The 16,464-nt window shown below is 38.6% G+C and overlaps 1 protein-coding gene across 1 annotated transcript in view; it reads right to left on the bottom strand.

The window, feature by feature from the left end:
- Positions 1-6,543, bottom strand: part of EHF (ets homologous factor) — a 31,282-nt gene extending 24,739 nt beyond the window's left edge. The window contains exon 1 of the mRNA XM_010286682.1: positions 6,461-6,543. The gene's annotated coding sequence lies outside the window, so the exon portion shown is untranslated. The remainder of the gene's footprint in view (positions 1-6,460) is intronic.
- Between the last annotated feature and the right edge of the window lie 9,921 nt (positions 6,544-16,464).

Below are 16,464 nucleotides of genomic sequence, written 5' to 3'. Positions count from 1 at the left end.
TCTTCAATTATCTATCTGTGGTACAACGGTGTCAGGTCTTACAGCAACTGCAGAACTTGTGGCTGGTCTCTAGGATGGAGGATGAAGGAGTCGGAAACGGGGAAAAAAGCTCACTTTGTCAGTTCTTTTTGCTCTCTTGTACTGGTATGTATCTCAGTCCTCAAGGTAACTGGAACAGGTTCCACCAACAAAACCAATAAAAATATTTCTGGACTATTTCAAACAACTATTTTCTTCAAAAGGACATTTATTACTATGTGAATTATACCAATTTTAACATTGTTCTAGGAAGGGATTATTAGCAGAGATCCTTATAACAGATATTTTCAGATGCTGGGGAAGTTTTTTTCCTTTTGTTTTTATCTTTAATGTTTAGATCTTCATAAGTTTTTTAATATTGAAGATGTGTGATAGCATAAGGCAGGCTGATAACTTGGTTCTAAGTGATCCACTGATTATGTTAACACCTTTGAGTCTGTGCATCCCTTCATTGTATCAATGCTAGTACAGAAGAGCCTGGCTTGTGCTAGAGCACCTGCTGCTCATAGTCCAGGGTTTGGGGAAGGGCAGCCCTGGGTGCACCAGCTCTCAGGCCATATATGTGTTCCTGGAAGAAAAACTACTGCAGCACAGAGCAAAAAGAGCACATGTGGAAGTCACAGACAGCTTGGGCTAGGGCTCTTGACCTGAGCAGCCCCTCACTCGCTGCAGGACAACACTAGTCACTCATTATACCTACTGACAAAATACACATATATACCAAGCACCAAATACAAATAGCTTTGCATTTTAAAGGAATAAACAAAGGAGTTATTCAGAATAGCAAAGAAATTGGTTGAAAATGGGGCAAATATTTGAATTCCTATTTTAAAAAGTAAAGCAAGAAAGTCTGTGCAGGAGATAAGGGATGTGCATGTGCATGTACTTAGTGCAGTATATTTGTGTGAGTGTATGTATGTGTGTCGGCTGTGGTCACACGCAGACTAAGAAAAATTTACTGGATTGACTACAATTTGACTATCATCCAAAAACATTTAATCATTTGAGATTTTAAAGAAGGAAGAGAAGTTTCTACCTGTTCATACAAAGTATTACAACTCCATCGAAAAAAGTCTTAGAGAGGGTAAGGATTTAGACAAGTCACTAAATGAAGGAAAGTTTCTCTATTTCCTTTTGTACATCCCGCTTTTGATAAATCTGTAAGCATATCTGGCCATCTAATCACCTATTAATTCAGTTTTCTAACACTGTTTCATCTTCCTCTGTCAGGGTAGCTGCCTGGGAATATTTCAAGTAAAAGCTGTTTCATGTGATTAGTGTTAGATCCTACTGCAAAAGAGGTGAGAACAGCTCCCTTGAATGTGTCAGAATTTGACTCCCTGATAAAGCCCCTCCATAGCCATGCCAATCTATGAGACAATTGCTTAACCAAGCATGCTTTGAAAGTGCATCATCAAGACACAAGCTTCTAAGCTGTTGTGTAATAATAATTATATGTTTCAGTAAAAATCATTAAGAAAGTTTGGGGGCAACCATTATATCACGGACTTAGTCTGATTCCTGACCATAGCATCTTGGGCAGTTTTACACAGGTTTATTAATTATATAGCAATATATATTAGTTACCTGCTCACTGCTAGATGAAAGAAAACCCAGAGCGGTTTAAAAAAATACAAACAGTTCTTCTGATGATGGCACTAGTAATTTGGACAATAGAACATAAGTTTACACCTAGTTGCTTAATCATTACAGACTTGTAGGGGCTCAGGAGATTCTTCTGGCTACATCTGATTGTGAGCTGAGGAAATACCTCAAGTATTTATGTCTGTTCCTTCCTCCATAATAGGTATAATAGGCAGGAATTCTAATTTTATTCAGATCCTTTAAGTAGAATTACTTTCTTTTCACCACTGCAAAGCAATTCTCTTGTATTGCCTCATCTTATTGACGTATAACCAGTGATTATCCAGACCCAGCTAGCTGTTTTGTCTACTAGTTCTCATACTCTTTCCTGTGGAGCACATTTCACAAGATCAGCAGAGGAATATGTAACGATAACCACGCGCAATGTCAGCTTTTGGAAAGGGAGCCTTTGAGGACTCTTCCTTAGAGGGAGACATGCCAAATGCCAAATGCCAGTTGATTGCTCCACTGGCTACATGACTCCGTGGTTACTCATTCTCACCCGTCTATAGACCAATGACCAACAAATGTCCCAAGTATTTTAGGCATTCATTGAGGGATTTGGTGCAAACTGCATCCCCAGTAGAGCTCCAAGCAGCTCTCATACAAACAAACACACCTGATGCCTTCCAAAGAATGAAAGACTTACTTTTCCATATACCATCTGTGTGAACAAACTGTTGTTTGCTTACCCTATCAGCAGTGTTACTTAATGAATTTCACCCTTACCAAGTTTGCCATGTACCCTTTGCTTGGAAACTTACTGAAATATATCCTTGGTTCATCAGAGGCAAAAATACGTTAGCTGCAGAGGGTGCTGAAGGCAGGACAGGGAGAAAAAGAAGCAGACATTTGTGGTTAGAAATCTCGAAGTACCCTTGAGCACTAGACTGGCTGAGAGACTGAAGCCAGTGTGCTTTGCTGAAGATGGTGTTGGACTTTGCTGGTGCTCACAAGGAAGAAAACCCTGTGAGTTTATACTTGAAAGTTCAATAGTAACTGAGCTGTGAGACTGGTCAGAGGCTTTACTTCACTAAACATCACAAACTATGCAAGCTACAAAAATTGTTAGCATTTCTGTTCATTTCCTCATGTATAGCAAAGCCTTTCTTTTTGGTTCTACCACATCCTAACATTGTGTGTCATTAGCAATGACAACTGACAATTAAATTTGTGACCCTTTTCTTTTTATGTGCTTCTTGCCTCAGGAATGCCAAGTCATCAATAAGAATACCTACTTTACAACTGTAAGAAGCCTGATGAGAAAGAGAGCACTGCAAGACCACAGAAAATTCTATAAAGTATGGTCACATTACCATCAGAATAAGAAGGCGTCATTTGTCTCTGTCCGCTTGGTCTCAGCACACTGACCAATTTTTAAGTCGGACAGGTCTGTCCTGTAGCACCCACTTTCCAACTTGTCTCTCTGTACAATAGATCATTGCTCTAGTTTACAGAATAGAACTGTATTGCAGAAGGAGCTTGGACCCTTGTGTGTGAATTGAATCTAAGCACATAAACAGCAATAGAAAACACGTAACTGTAGACACCACAGAATAGATCCAGGTTACACTGCTTCTGTGTAAACTGTGGAAAGTTTGCCTAGAAGAAGACTGAATGGTTTGGTCCTGAGACTGAGTTAGACATGTTTATAAAGAGTGTGTAAGGGGTGAACAAGGGAGGGAAGGTAAAACTGATTCTGGATAGGTGTCATGGATCATGGACAGTTCTGAGTTCACTGAGGCAATAAAATCATTAATCCTCTTCGGTAAGAATTGCACATAAATATTCACTTCTTTAGCAGGTGTAGAATTTCATCCTTGCAGGGTTTTTTTTGTGTGAATTGCTGTGGGACAGGCAACAGGCTGACACGCCAGTCCTATCTGGACACAGAAGCACGTACAGAAATCCTCTATTTTCCTTTCTAATCTCTCTTCATCTGTGTCTCTGGATTATTTTTCCTTTTTAGTTTGATCTCTCTCCATTGCAATTTGTTACCTTGCACCTCCCAGACAGAACAAGTACTGAAGTTAACAATAAATTTCATTGGAAATAAAAAAAAGTTAAGGAAGTTCAGTGGGAGCCAAATGATTTAATTTTGTCTTTGTCCAATTGTCTTATTGTCCACCACTGCTGAAAATTCACAACACCCTGAGAATATCTGAAGTAATATGAAATATCTATGGCAATACAACAGCATATTCTCTCAGGTGACAAGAGGGTAATAATATCCCACATTAAACAGACCACATTCTATTACCTGATCTCACCACGACTGGGGTAATATGTATTGTTGGCATCCTATAAATTGCTGTGAAGCACTACCTAATTTATGCCAGGGCAAACAAAACATTATTCTGGTCTGATATGAGATCCTTTACCACTAAGACTAGGGAAAATTATATGTTTTTACCACCCTTATGTGCTTTACAAATTACATCAGGACTAGAAAAAAAATGGAAAAAAATGCAAGCAAACAACATCAACTCTACTAATGATAACCTCGTCTCTGCATGTAGGACTAATGCTTGAAGGCGAAAAGGCAGACTGGAGGACAATGACTCTAAAAAAGCTTTGGGCACACTTTATAAAACCCTGACCCTGAACTCCCAGTGTATTGACTCACATTACCTTTGTGTTTGGCACTGCTGTTCCTACAGCCTATGTCCAGTCCTGATATTGAAATTTCACAGCAGATGTTGAAAAATTATTAGAGAGGACCATTGAAGTGATTATAAGATGGAAAAGCTTACAGTGGAACAGGTTGAGGTCCTAGAGTTTTTCACTGTAGTATTTTTCCATGACAGGGAAGAGCCTATGGAGCTTGAACTACCACAATTATCAAAGACTAGACTAAAGGACTTGCCCCCAGCTACCTACACAAGGAACAGAAATTCACCCAGGGGAACGTCACACTAACCATCAAAAGATAACAAAATCAGGTGGCTGAACATTGAAGCTAGACTATGTCAGACTGAAAATGAAATAAAATTTTTTTAGAGGAATGATACTTAATTGCTGGGGCACTTAAAAAATTTCTGGTGAATTTCCATTGTTGGACTTTGGGACTTTTTTTTTTTCAAGACTGGAAGATTTCTAGAAGGTAAGCTCTACTTCAAGTCACCTAATTAGACTCTGAAAAATTCTGGGAAGTCCTATGTTATTAACACAACAATCCATTCTGGTTTTGAAAAATGTAAGGGCCAGGAATTAATCTGTCATTAACTGTGATATTTGTTGGTGAAACACCTTAATCCTGTTGCTTTTCTAGTTTTAATTGCAACTGTTTTCTTTGGTTTCTGCATTTGCATTAAATATAAAACTGTTATATTTTCCAGCTCTGGTATTTTCTACAGTGCAAAATAGATGTAAGAAAACTGGCTTAAATTGCTACCCACAAATTTGCTATCAAAACAAAACTTAAAAGAGTGCATTTTTTTTATTCCACTGAAGTTTTCAGAAATTACAGGAAATACTGGTGCAACATAGGTATATTTAACACAGTCCCAATGTGACACTGGTACAAATAAAATCACTAAATGAAAGTTTTACCTCAAGGTTCATTTCTGTCATTATGAACTGGTTTCATTGTCTAAAGAATAGGAGAAAAAGGATAATTGGATGTACTTTAGAAGCAAAGGTGACATTTTTTTGATTAAGTAATCCAAAAGCACATTACTGATATTCAGTAATTTTATAACCATATACACAAGAGTATGTGCCTAAAATGTCTAATGTGATGAAATGCAAACATTTATCACTAAGTCCATTACACATACTTTACAAAATCAACATAAATTTTGAGCAAATCTTTCTTTACATACATTTTTACCATTACTTAAACAGCTGCATCTATATCTTAAGGGGCTAATTCTGGTTTTATTTAAACAAAATTACCATTGGAAGAGAAAGAAATTAAACAGGTAAAGATACTGTAGGCCTCTACCCACACTGTGTTTACCTAGCCAGTGCTTGAGCTGGGTTCTGTGCAGTGCTTTAACTTAGAAGGGATTAAGATCAGCAGAACTCCCCTCACCACAGGAAATTGCCTTGAGGATAAAACTGAGCCAAATTATAAATGTACTTTAGGATTTTTTTGTTATCAGCACAAACACCATCAACATCCTCATCACTAAAAGCAACAGAAACACTGTAATTGTAAGGTGTCTCCCAGTCCTCTGACACCAGGACTCTCAATGGCATTGACAAGGTCCACTTTCTCACCCCTTGCCTTACTGAACAGATGACCACTCTGTGGACAAAAACAGCAGATTTAAGACCCAGATTATTAGATACATCATAATAAAAATAATCCTTAAGAAACTTTAATTAATCCTGATGAAGCCACTGGCTCAGTTCAAAGTCCATGACATTCTGGGTAAATAAAGGCAGCAGATCTGGCCCCAATACAAATATAATCACACAGAAATATTTAAACAGAAGTAAGATACAAGGTCAAAGTAGGAAAACAGAAGTCTTTTTTTAGTTGGAAGGGACCTGTAAAAGTCATCTAGTCCAACCCCCCTGCAATGAACAGGGACATCTTCAACTCGATCAGTTTGCTCAGAGTCCCGTCCAACCTAACCTTATAAGATTAGAAAGCCTTTTGATCAGATGAGCTTAGCTGTTGTTCCAAAGTGGGAATGAAGGGCCTCAGTAAGGTGGGCATGACTCCACTACACACTTCTCTCTTTTTTATTTTCACGGGTGTTAACTTAAAGGAAGTATATTTAAAAAAAAAGTATATATTAAAAAAAACAAACAAACCACACCTTACCTCATTTAGCTGCAGATTCTGGAGTGGAAATCCTTAACTGAAGCAATAGCAAAACTGTCTACAGAACAGTAGGTTTGGTAAACACTGGTACTAGGTAATGTCTCCTAAAGACTCCCAGGAGTGAAGATAAATGGATGTGATATTAATTTTAAAACATTTTGCTGAACACTCAGGCAGCCAATAGGGAAATTCCTTAGGTCACTTCCTGTGCATTTGATTGGGTCTGCAACGACAACAACCAAGATGAGGTTGGGAACATTTGCATAAGGCCAGCTCAGTCCTCAGTATTCAAAGAGAACAGGTCTAACCGGGTTACACGCGTGGCTCCAGAACAAAAGAAAAACCTGGTAATGGATGAGGGATTGATTTCTTTGTAGTTGTTTTTTTAAGACCATCCCTTTTTTTTTTTAATTGAGGTTATTTCAGGTAGATAGGGAGATCATAATTAGAATGAGGACAAGTGAAAAGAAGGAATGACTTAAATTTAAAATAGTCTGTAAATAACATTAGGAGATGGATGGTATGGAATAACCCTGTGCTGGCAGAGAGGTGGACTGGGTGAGCCAGTATTATGGGCTCAATTCTTTCTTTTCATACCTTGAGCACCCTGCAAAATGCATGAGTCTGCAGAAAGTGGGGTCTCTTGGTCTTCCAGCTTCTCTGGGTATCTGAGAGAAAGTAAAAACAACATGAGGAAAAAAATTGGCATTGTATGTGTATATGGGGTTGAGTATGAAAGCTCAGCTATGTGCAGATTGGCAGAGCAGAAAATCAGCACATGGTTGCTCAGTTTTACATTTATCTGCTTTTAACCTTTCTAATTCTGAAAGTTAAGCTCAACAGGGGAAAGATGAAACTTTTCTTAAGGCACCTACTCCACAGCCAATGGAAGTCAGGCAAAATATTTTTACTTGTTCCTCTGAGTCACGACCTGGGCATTGCATTAGAGGCCTTTCACTAATTCAGTCATCAGTTCAACTCTCAAACGGGGTGAAAAGCAAGGAAAGGCTGTGTGCTCATGGAAAATCTGGGCTTGCAGGGCAGTTCTTTCTTAGAGTTTTGAGTCCAAACTTTTCCTTGACCATGTACGAGTTACCCCTCTAGCTTGCAACCATGAACCTGAGCGGGAAACAAGGTACTTAAATGAAAGTATGAACCCTGATCTGTCTGTCATTATTTCATTAGTCAGAAAAGGCATATAACATGAAAACAGCTAAAAATATAGTAACATAGGAAGGTACTGAGGTTTCATTAATTTGTATGCATAGAACACAAGAAGTCCTGAATATTATTATACAGTGACTGTTCAGTGGTCTGTGTGAAGTGAATTTTACAGTCTTTGTTCACTTTTCGTTCCAGGGCTCATCATAAATGTCCCTCCCAACAGATGCTGACAAGCATTCTCAGTGCTAGATTTACCAAGCACAGGGAATGAATTGTCCTTCGACATCCAGAGATACTACTAATTATTAATCAATACTCATTGTCAGTGTAGGGGAAACATTTCATATATGTTATTTATGCTGAACCTGATTTCAAGATAAATAGTGGGTATCAGACTCAAGAAATTTCACCTTTGCTCCTATCATCCACACTAACTCCAATTACATTAAAACCTCAGTTGCTTTTGTTCACAGAGATAAGGTGCACCTGTGTACAAGTGTTGCTTGGGATGATCCCATCATTTTTCACCCAAGTTATAGTCAAATTCCATGGCTGCTCACCTTGATTCTCACCTATCAAAGAAAGTTGTCCTTGAGGATCTTGGGGAAGGCTGTAAATGTCCCTCTTGGAGAGCAGTATTGTCTTGTAGTTACAACACCAAGGGTTAAGGATGTCACTGAAAACATCTAGGCAACTGTAGTTTTCATAAGTAGGTCTAGTACCTATAGTTTCTCTAAGCATTCACGTCACCGAGTCTAAGTATTTGCATACCAATTCATGTCTTGGTGAGTATTTATACTAAAGCTTTCATCATCAAAATAATGTCTTATTATCATATCAGCATGAATGATCAATCCAGAGCAGGAGAACAGCAAAAAACTAAGTAAACAAAGAATAAGAAAGCAATAAAGAGTACTTCCCTTCCCAGGAAGGACATCTTTAACAAGGAAACTACTCTTACATTGTCCCACTGAGTTAAACATGGGAGATTAAAGAGTCACACTGAAATACATCTCATTCATATGCTGCAGAGGCACCACAGGGGGATGTGACCACTGGATCTCGACATAGCTAGGGAAATCAGACTTTTCCTGCTGCTAGAAAAGACACCACCAAAAGCAGCAGAAAATTGGTTCACATACAGTACTCTAGACTGGTGTGCCACTTTCTGTTTGTGAAGCTGTAAGCGTTTTCTGTCTCAGCTCCCAAGGGCAGAGACAGCTCTGGTTGCTAAGATGCAGAATACTTCCAGACACACAAAAAAACACATCGTACCAACAGGTCTGGGCAAGGTGAGGCACACCAGCATGCATTATTTAGTAGTGTGCTATTTTCAAAGGCAGGGTGCCACACAGGGTGATGGCTTCTTAAATTTACTGCCCTGCCTGCCCAGCTATGCTGCCCCCCCTGCTCCCAAGTATGCTTATTGACACTTACATGTGGTTCAGCACAGAGAGGATTACGGGTGGCTTTCAGAGGCAGGCAGACCTTTACCTCTGCATATCATTCTCCAGCACTGCAACCACAAAATTAACATGATTTTGGTCCCCACACAATTCTAGGTGGCAGAGAATTATAGAGGTTTTCCCTCTATAATTAGGAGCTAGGAGGCCACACTCACAGTATGGCAAAAGTGTCAGTGCAGATTCACAGAATTAATTTAATTATATCTTTCAAGCATTGAGGAAATTATCTAAATCTGTCTAGATTCTTAAATTGGCGTCTGTTACTGTAGTCAGTCTGTCACCTGATGAAAACAGAGAACAAGCATATGGTAATTTCTACTTTTTCATTAATATTAATCTCTGCTGCATTTCTTAAGTTCCAGTGGAATATCAAAAAATGAGTGTAAGAAGTGTAGGTCAGACATGTCAAGGAATCAGAGAATTCAAGGTATGATGTTCCTGCATTCATTCTGTTGCAGCAAAATCAGAAGTGATTCAAAAGGTTTGCTGTAAAATAATACACTTTCTGTAAAAACATCACTAGAGAAGCCAGCAGGAGCAGGATGGATGCTATTTCCAAACTGTCTTCAGTCTTATAGGCAAGCACCACCTATTACTAATGTTGCCCATTACTTAGGCTTGCAAGACCTTGTAATGTTTTCTTTACAGTTTGCCAAATTCTAGCCCTTAGCTATTTGGCTAAATTGAAATTTTCCATCGTGGACACTTGCTTTGCAACAAAATTTTGAATAATTGTCATCCATAATAGCGTATGTTTCTTTAACAAATTAAAAAAAAAGACAGGGAAGGAAATGCTGTTCTTTGTATTCCTGCCTTTTCTTTGGAAAGCTCGGGAACATTTATGTTTGGAGCAAGGACTGATTACAATGGGCTGTTAAGTTAAGGGTGTGCCATTATATTGCCAATACCATTCCCAATAAATTCCAACAAAAATTAGCCAGTTTAAAGCTCATTGACAAATCATAGTCCACATAATGCATTCCATGATGAAGAGATACATTCCCTGCAGCTTCCTTCTGCACTGAGTGTTCTCCGCTTCCTGGCTTCACAGGGCTTTCCCAGCAGCTAACAAAGGCTATTCCTGTGTGTCCACCATCCTGAAAAGGCAAATTTTCCAGTGAGTCACCCATTTGGCCCAGTCAGTACAATTGGCAGAGGTCTGTACAGGGTATCTAAAGGTTTCATTCATGTGCTTAGCCCACAGGATACTCCATGCTGAAACACCTATATTTGCACATCATTTATTCAAAACCTAGAAACCATACACAAGAAACAGAACTAGAAGAACATTATCAACAGTGCGACAAGTTAGGAGGTACTGTCCTTAAGACACAGACAAGACGATACTCATTCAAAGAGAAGCTAGCCAACACTGTGTATTCAGGGAGTGTCCCTGAGCTGTATTTGCTGCACATGAACCAAACTTGTTCTGAAAACTTCTATACATTTCCTCATGAATCTTCTTATAGTGTTCATGGTATTTGAGGTATTATAGTAACACACTTATTTATAATGTAAATGAACATTTAATATATGTACATTAGTGTATTACATTATATTAATGCATTAACACTAATATTACAGTATTAGCACCAAAACATTTATTTATCTTTACACTTCCCTAGTAAGGTGAGAAGGTAATAATTTATTATCCCTATTTTAATGGTGAATTCTAAAAACATCAAGATAAAGGTGTTTAATGATTCAGGGTATCCATTCTGAGATACTTAAGCACCATGTATTTAAAGCACTTAGTATTCCATAATTATGTAAAACACTGAAAGCACAGCTCCCATTCACTTCCATTTCAGATCTTAGCACTTAGCAGTTCTGTAAATCAGAAAAGAAGGAAATTTTTTTTTTTTTTTAATATGAACAAATAGTGGCATCAGTCTAGAAAATAGCCTAAGCATTTTGTCTGGATTTTTTCCAAGCATATTCAACCTCAAGTAAAAGCCTATTAAAAAGCTCTTGCTGGTCACAATTCAGATAAATTAAAAGTAAAGGTAGTAATGATGAGGAGCTAGGCAATAGTCACAAGAGACTATCAGCCTTGCATACAGTTCTATGAAGGTACAATTTCTAAACCAATACAGCTATATATGTTAATATTCCTTCATTTTCTTCATCAGACAGATGGTAACTTGTTGTAAACTGGAACTGATGAACTGGGAGTAACTGAGTAACAAAGTTCTTTCATTCTGAATGCTCTCCTGGTGAAAAGGATATGGCCTGCAAATCCAGATATGCCTTAAAAGGTGTACTGGACAACCTGATGAACAAGGGGATAAAAATGACCCCACTCAAATTCCTTCCCAGCAAAGTCAGCTGCCAGCCAAACCCTTTGGTCTCCTTTCCACACATTGCAGCTCAAGGGATGGACATTTTCTTGGAAACATCACACTGGTTTCTCTTATCATGACGGTCTAAAGGTAAAGAAAAGGCAAAATCTGGTATGCATCTGTTAATTTAAGAATTTGCAAGAAAAAATACACAAGCAAAAGGAAGGATCACAGCAAAACTGTTCATGCTCTGAGAGAGAGACTCAGGAAAAAAGAGACACCTGCACTGAAAAATAGAATGTGGATAGGGTAGAAACCAAATAAAATTATAAATACTAAGTTAACCTTTCCATGGAAAAGACACAAGTAAGAAAGGGCTAGAATGAATCAGCAAGGCAAACATGAATTGCTTACACAAAACTGAAAGAAAAAAATGCAAATCCTAGAGAGAAGATAGGCTTATTATTAATTATGTGTTTGTTTTGGTCTCCTCAGTGTGCAGGTCAAACCAACTCAATGTAATAGTGCAGTGGCATCCTGCTACTCCTTTGTGCAAAAGCTTCCGTTGTTTCTCAAACTGTTGAAAGTAAACTCATATGAAAAATGGAGCAAAAGATATTAATAAATTAATATAAATTAATAAATAATGTAGCACTAAGGAGACCATTAAATCTGGTGCAGTATCAGTTACATTTTGCTTCTCATTTGAAAGAAAAATGTGAAAAATTTGTAAGGACTAAACAGGACCAATTGGTGAGAAACTATTTATAAGACTATTTTCTTCCTATATGAGCATATGCAGTTCCATGGATTTCTGTAACGTTTTGGCAATGTATATCTAACAGCATTTTTTAATATAGTTGTGTATATTGCCTTTTCAGGAGTCAAAAAATTTATTATGAGGCTATACAGACAAAAAGTTTCATAACTATGCAATAGAGGTTAAACAGGCAGGGCAAAATGACCTAATGGGTCTTCTCTATCTGTTGTGGTTTGAATCTCATAGCAAACACCTTGATGTTGCCAGGACCAAAGCAAAAAAAAACCTTTGATTTTTGAGAAAATAGAATTATCTTTCAGTGAATGTAAACACAAAGTAATGACAAAGATAAACAAAGGATCACAAATATGGTGAGATAAATTTTAGCAGGGCTCAAATACTTTTCCTGTTACATTCATAAACCAGGACGTTGATAAATCACAGGGGTCAGACATTCCTATGAATGTTGCACATCTCACTCCCAAAATTTGGTGAACATAGAAGTACATTTGTGCTAGGACCATTTGTAACTACAAACCACTGTGCAATCCCCAGGTGACACTGATTCACAGAGACAGGAACTGGAGCACAGCTATAGAGCTTAGTAAAGGTCATGGGGATACCCTGTTATTGAGCTACAAATACAACAAAAAGTAGGGATAAGCACTGTAGGTTGGCTGTACAAGAGTTCAAGTTCATTCCTGCACTTAGATCCTCATCAGTGACTCTCTATCTGTATGTCAAAGCTTCTAGGAAACGTACAAATGGGTAAGTGGCTTCCAGCTGCAGAATGCCAATTTGAACAATGTTTCTTACCAAATTAAGTTTTTCCCAGTTTAAGGGTGTTTGATTCCCTAAAAGCCCACTGCTGTCTTTGTGAATCTAAATGGTTTGAACATTCCCAAACTTAAAAGCTGTTCAGAGGAGAGTATTTGATTTGAGATAATCTCCAGCAGAGACCTACAAGGAGCATGTGTGGTTTCTTTTGTGTGCTGGGAAAGCAGGAAATTAAAAAGCAAGGCCAACAGACTTCCAAAAGACCAGTTATATGTCATAAGGACAGATCAAGGAGCCATTATAATGGGAATGACAAGGTATGGCAGGCCCAGTTATGTGAAAATGAAAATTGTTCACACTGTAATCGGCTACTTTTCAAGGCAGTCACCCTTGTAACCCATACAGTGTGGCAAAATGAAATGGAGATGAGGAGTTAAGGGCATCCCTGGACACAAATACCTACATCCAGATTTAGGTCAAAAGCAATTCAAGGACAGGACAGCACAACACAGATCCTAACTGAGAATATAGAGACAGACAGGTTGGGGTGCAGAGCATCTTACTGGGAGATTATGGTTTCAATTAGTTATGAGGAATCTACGGCACCCGTGCTGCTCCCCTGGATTGCTCAAGCAGGAATACGCCCAACAGAGGCCCATGGCAGCATGAATATGTGGGTGACCAAGTTCTTCAATGTGAGCTTCTCATTCTTCATGACATTGAAGAGTAATAAAATTTTGTATGAGTGCATTTTCATGCATGTCTATGTGCATGTGGGTGAGCATTGCATGACTGAATGACTGAGGAGTGGATAAAGTAAGAAACTCATTATGCATATGTCTGTCGGTGCATAAAGGTGAGCTGAATGCATTCAAGGAGGTACATACATATATTTGTGAAAGGGTGTTAAAGAAGCCTCCAATATTTCAGCATTTAGAGTCAGGGAGTGGATACATCTGCCATACGGCAATGTTGGAATAGCTTCACAGAAATGAATTAAGGGGTCTAACAACGGCATAGGTACAAAGGACATTAAAAATCTGACTCTTCATGGTTCAAGTTAGCCTTAGGAATCATACCTGGTCTTTTGGGGATCTCTTAAAGCAAGCAGCTACCTGCAAGATAGCATGAGGTGTGAATAATTCATAGGCTAATTTCCAATCTTTGTGACTGTGAGAGGATTTCCTTTGCCAGCATCTGAGTGGGGGAGTGAGGGTTAACCCTTGAACATAGCTATAGAAGGCAAACCTTTCCGAACCAGTTTATCCCAACTCCAATATCTACACAATGCTCTGTGCCCATGAGATGCAAATATCAGGTTTATGATTAACTGTGTTAAAATTCCATGGAACTGCAAGTACTTTTATTTGTTTGTATAATGAAATTGAAACAATGCACCCTTTCCTTACTTTGACTTTGGTAGCAGTTAAAAGGAAATCTTTCAGTTGAGGTATGTGCCATATCCTTACATGTCCCAAGAGTTTCCTTCACATCCCCTGGACATACCAGTACACTATCTGCCAGGGAATATGCATGTTCAGTGCATGCGTGACCAAGGTAAATATTGTTCTACTGGAGCTGGAGGATAGACTTAAGAAAATATTTCACACTGACCTCAAAGTTGGCTGGTTCCCACTACAAAACTTGCACTGAGGAGCAGATACTTTTGCTAAGCAGCACATAGATAGGACTTCAGAGACCTAGATTATTTCTCTGGGTTCTGCCACAGCCTTTCAGCAATTTGTCTCTCTACGTCTATCTAGTCTATGCTGCAAATGAGGTAACTTCTTGAAAAGTTGTAACACTATAAAGATGAAAGCATTCCTGTTTGTGAGACATTCCAAGTTTCAGTGGATATGTCTAGATATAAAGACTCTACAGAGTTAAGTAGGGATCCCATAAATGAAGATCTTGCATATATCAGATTATTGTACTAACACTTACCATGCTAATTAAACTTGAGGGGCTCAGGAGTTCATCTTTTGTCCTTATTCTGCTGCATTAGTCTTTGAGATGGATTGTCTGTGTCTGATAGATATAATATTATCCAGATGCATTTTACTCTGCAAAGATTTCATTTTTCTCATCCTTACATTTGGCACATTGTTCCTAGCTGAAAGTACGTGTACATCCTTTTTGCCAGGAGCAGGGGCCAGTTTTATTCAACTATGTGGTTGTTTGATCAGTGAGCATTGAAAAGCTGGATTTGCCTTTTACCAACCAGGCTGTTAAATCGTGGAAAATGACCATGTGAACACTATCGCAGGTACCACAGTGAAGCAAACTAGCATGAAGCTGGCAATTCATCACCCCTGTACAGGGTTACTATGCACCATTTCATTACTCAGAATTAATTACTTGATTTATTTCAAAAGAAAATCCTTCTTGCAGGTTTCTCCCATGCCCTTTCTGAAATAGCTTTTAGCAGCTGGCATGGTGCATCTGTGGGAGGAAAGAATGAGAAAAATTGTAGTGACTTTACTAGGACTCATTCTGTGGCTTGCAAACTAGACTCAGTGACCCACAGCAACATAGCCCTGAATTTCAAAGGAGGGAGTCCCTCCTTGAGCTACTCCCTATCCTTCTAGTAAGCCAGCAAAAGCCTTGGAGCTGGAGTTGTGATCTTGAGGAAACTCCATTGCTGGTCTCATGCCCTGCAGAGCAATCCTACTTACATGCAGTTTCCACAGGAGAACTCTACAAGCTTATTTTGTGTGAAAGTAATTCTATTTACATGCCAGGGCATTAACAGGTAGTAAGGCCTGCTGCAATCACTGTGGTAGTGGGAGTCAATCCCACCAAAAGAGTGAAGTGAGCTGCTGATTAAGGAGACAGGTGGCTTTACCATGCACCTCCACACGTATACACATTGCAGAAATACTTCACAAGAACATACTTGAAAGAAGCACCTATGAAGCAGCCACATCTGGAGGAAAGAATGAACCCAGTCTTTAAGTCAATTTCTATACTACGAGATTGCACCACTGCTACTAAAATGAATTGGCTATTCCTTCATTACTGTCAATTACATAATTTAGTTACTGGTCTTGATGATCAAATCTAAACGGTGACTGGCACAACATGCTTACGTCTGAACATCTAGGGTATGGTATTCTTGGTAAGCGTGTTAATAAGCATGTGAGCCCAGGACATACGAAACAGGAAAAGGAGAGGAGAAGAAAAGGAAAGAGGAAAAAAGGGAGAAAATGGAGACAGGGGGAGTTTCAACTTAAGGACTGTACAAGAAATTACACAGTCACTTTCTACATTTCCTTTCTTCACCATATGCTTAGATGTATTTGTTTCATAGGATAATTCAGGTTGAAATGGACCTCAGGAGGTCTCTAGTTTAACCTCGTGCTCAAACCACAGTCAGATAAGTGATCAGAACAAGGATGCTATAGGCTTTAGATCATGATTTGTCCATGTAAATCAGTTCCTTGACAATCAGGTGTATTCCATGAATTGAAACTAGTATTATACCTACCATAGAAACTAGTTTATCATCTAGACTAGTTTTAAGTGTACAAGGACGCTGCCTGGTTGTGTAGGGAT

Source organism: Phaethon lepturus, unplaced genomic scaffold (genome assembly GCF_000687285.1).
Source record: "Phaethon lepturus isolate BGI_N335 unplaced genomic scaffold, ASM68728v1 scaffold2005, whole genome shotgun sequence".
Classification (NCBI taxonomy): domain Eukaryota; kingdom Metazoa; phylum Chordata; class Aves; order Phaethontiformes; family Phaethontidae; genus Phaethon; species Phaethon lepturus.
This window is presented reverse-complemented; position numbering and strand designations above follow the sequence as displayed.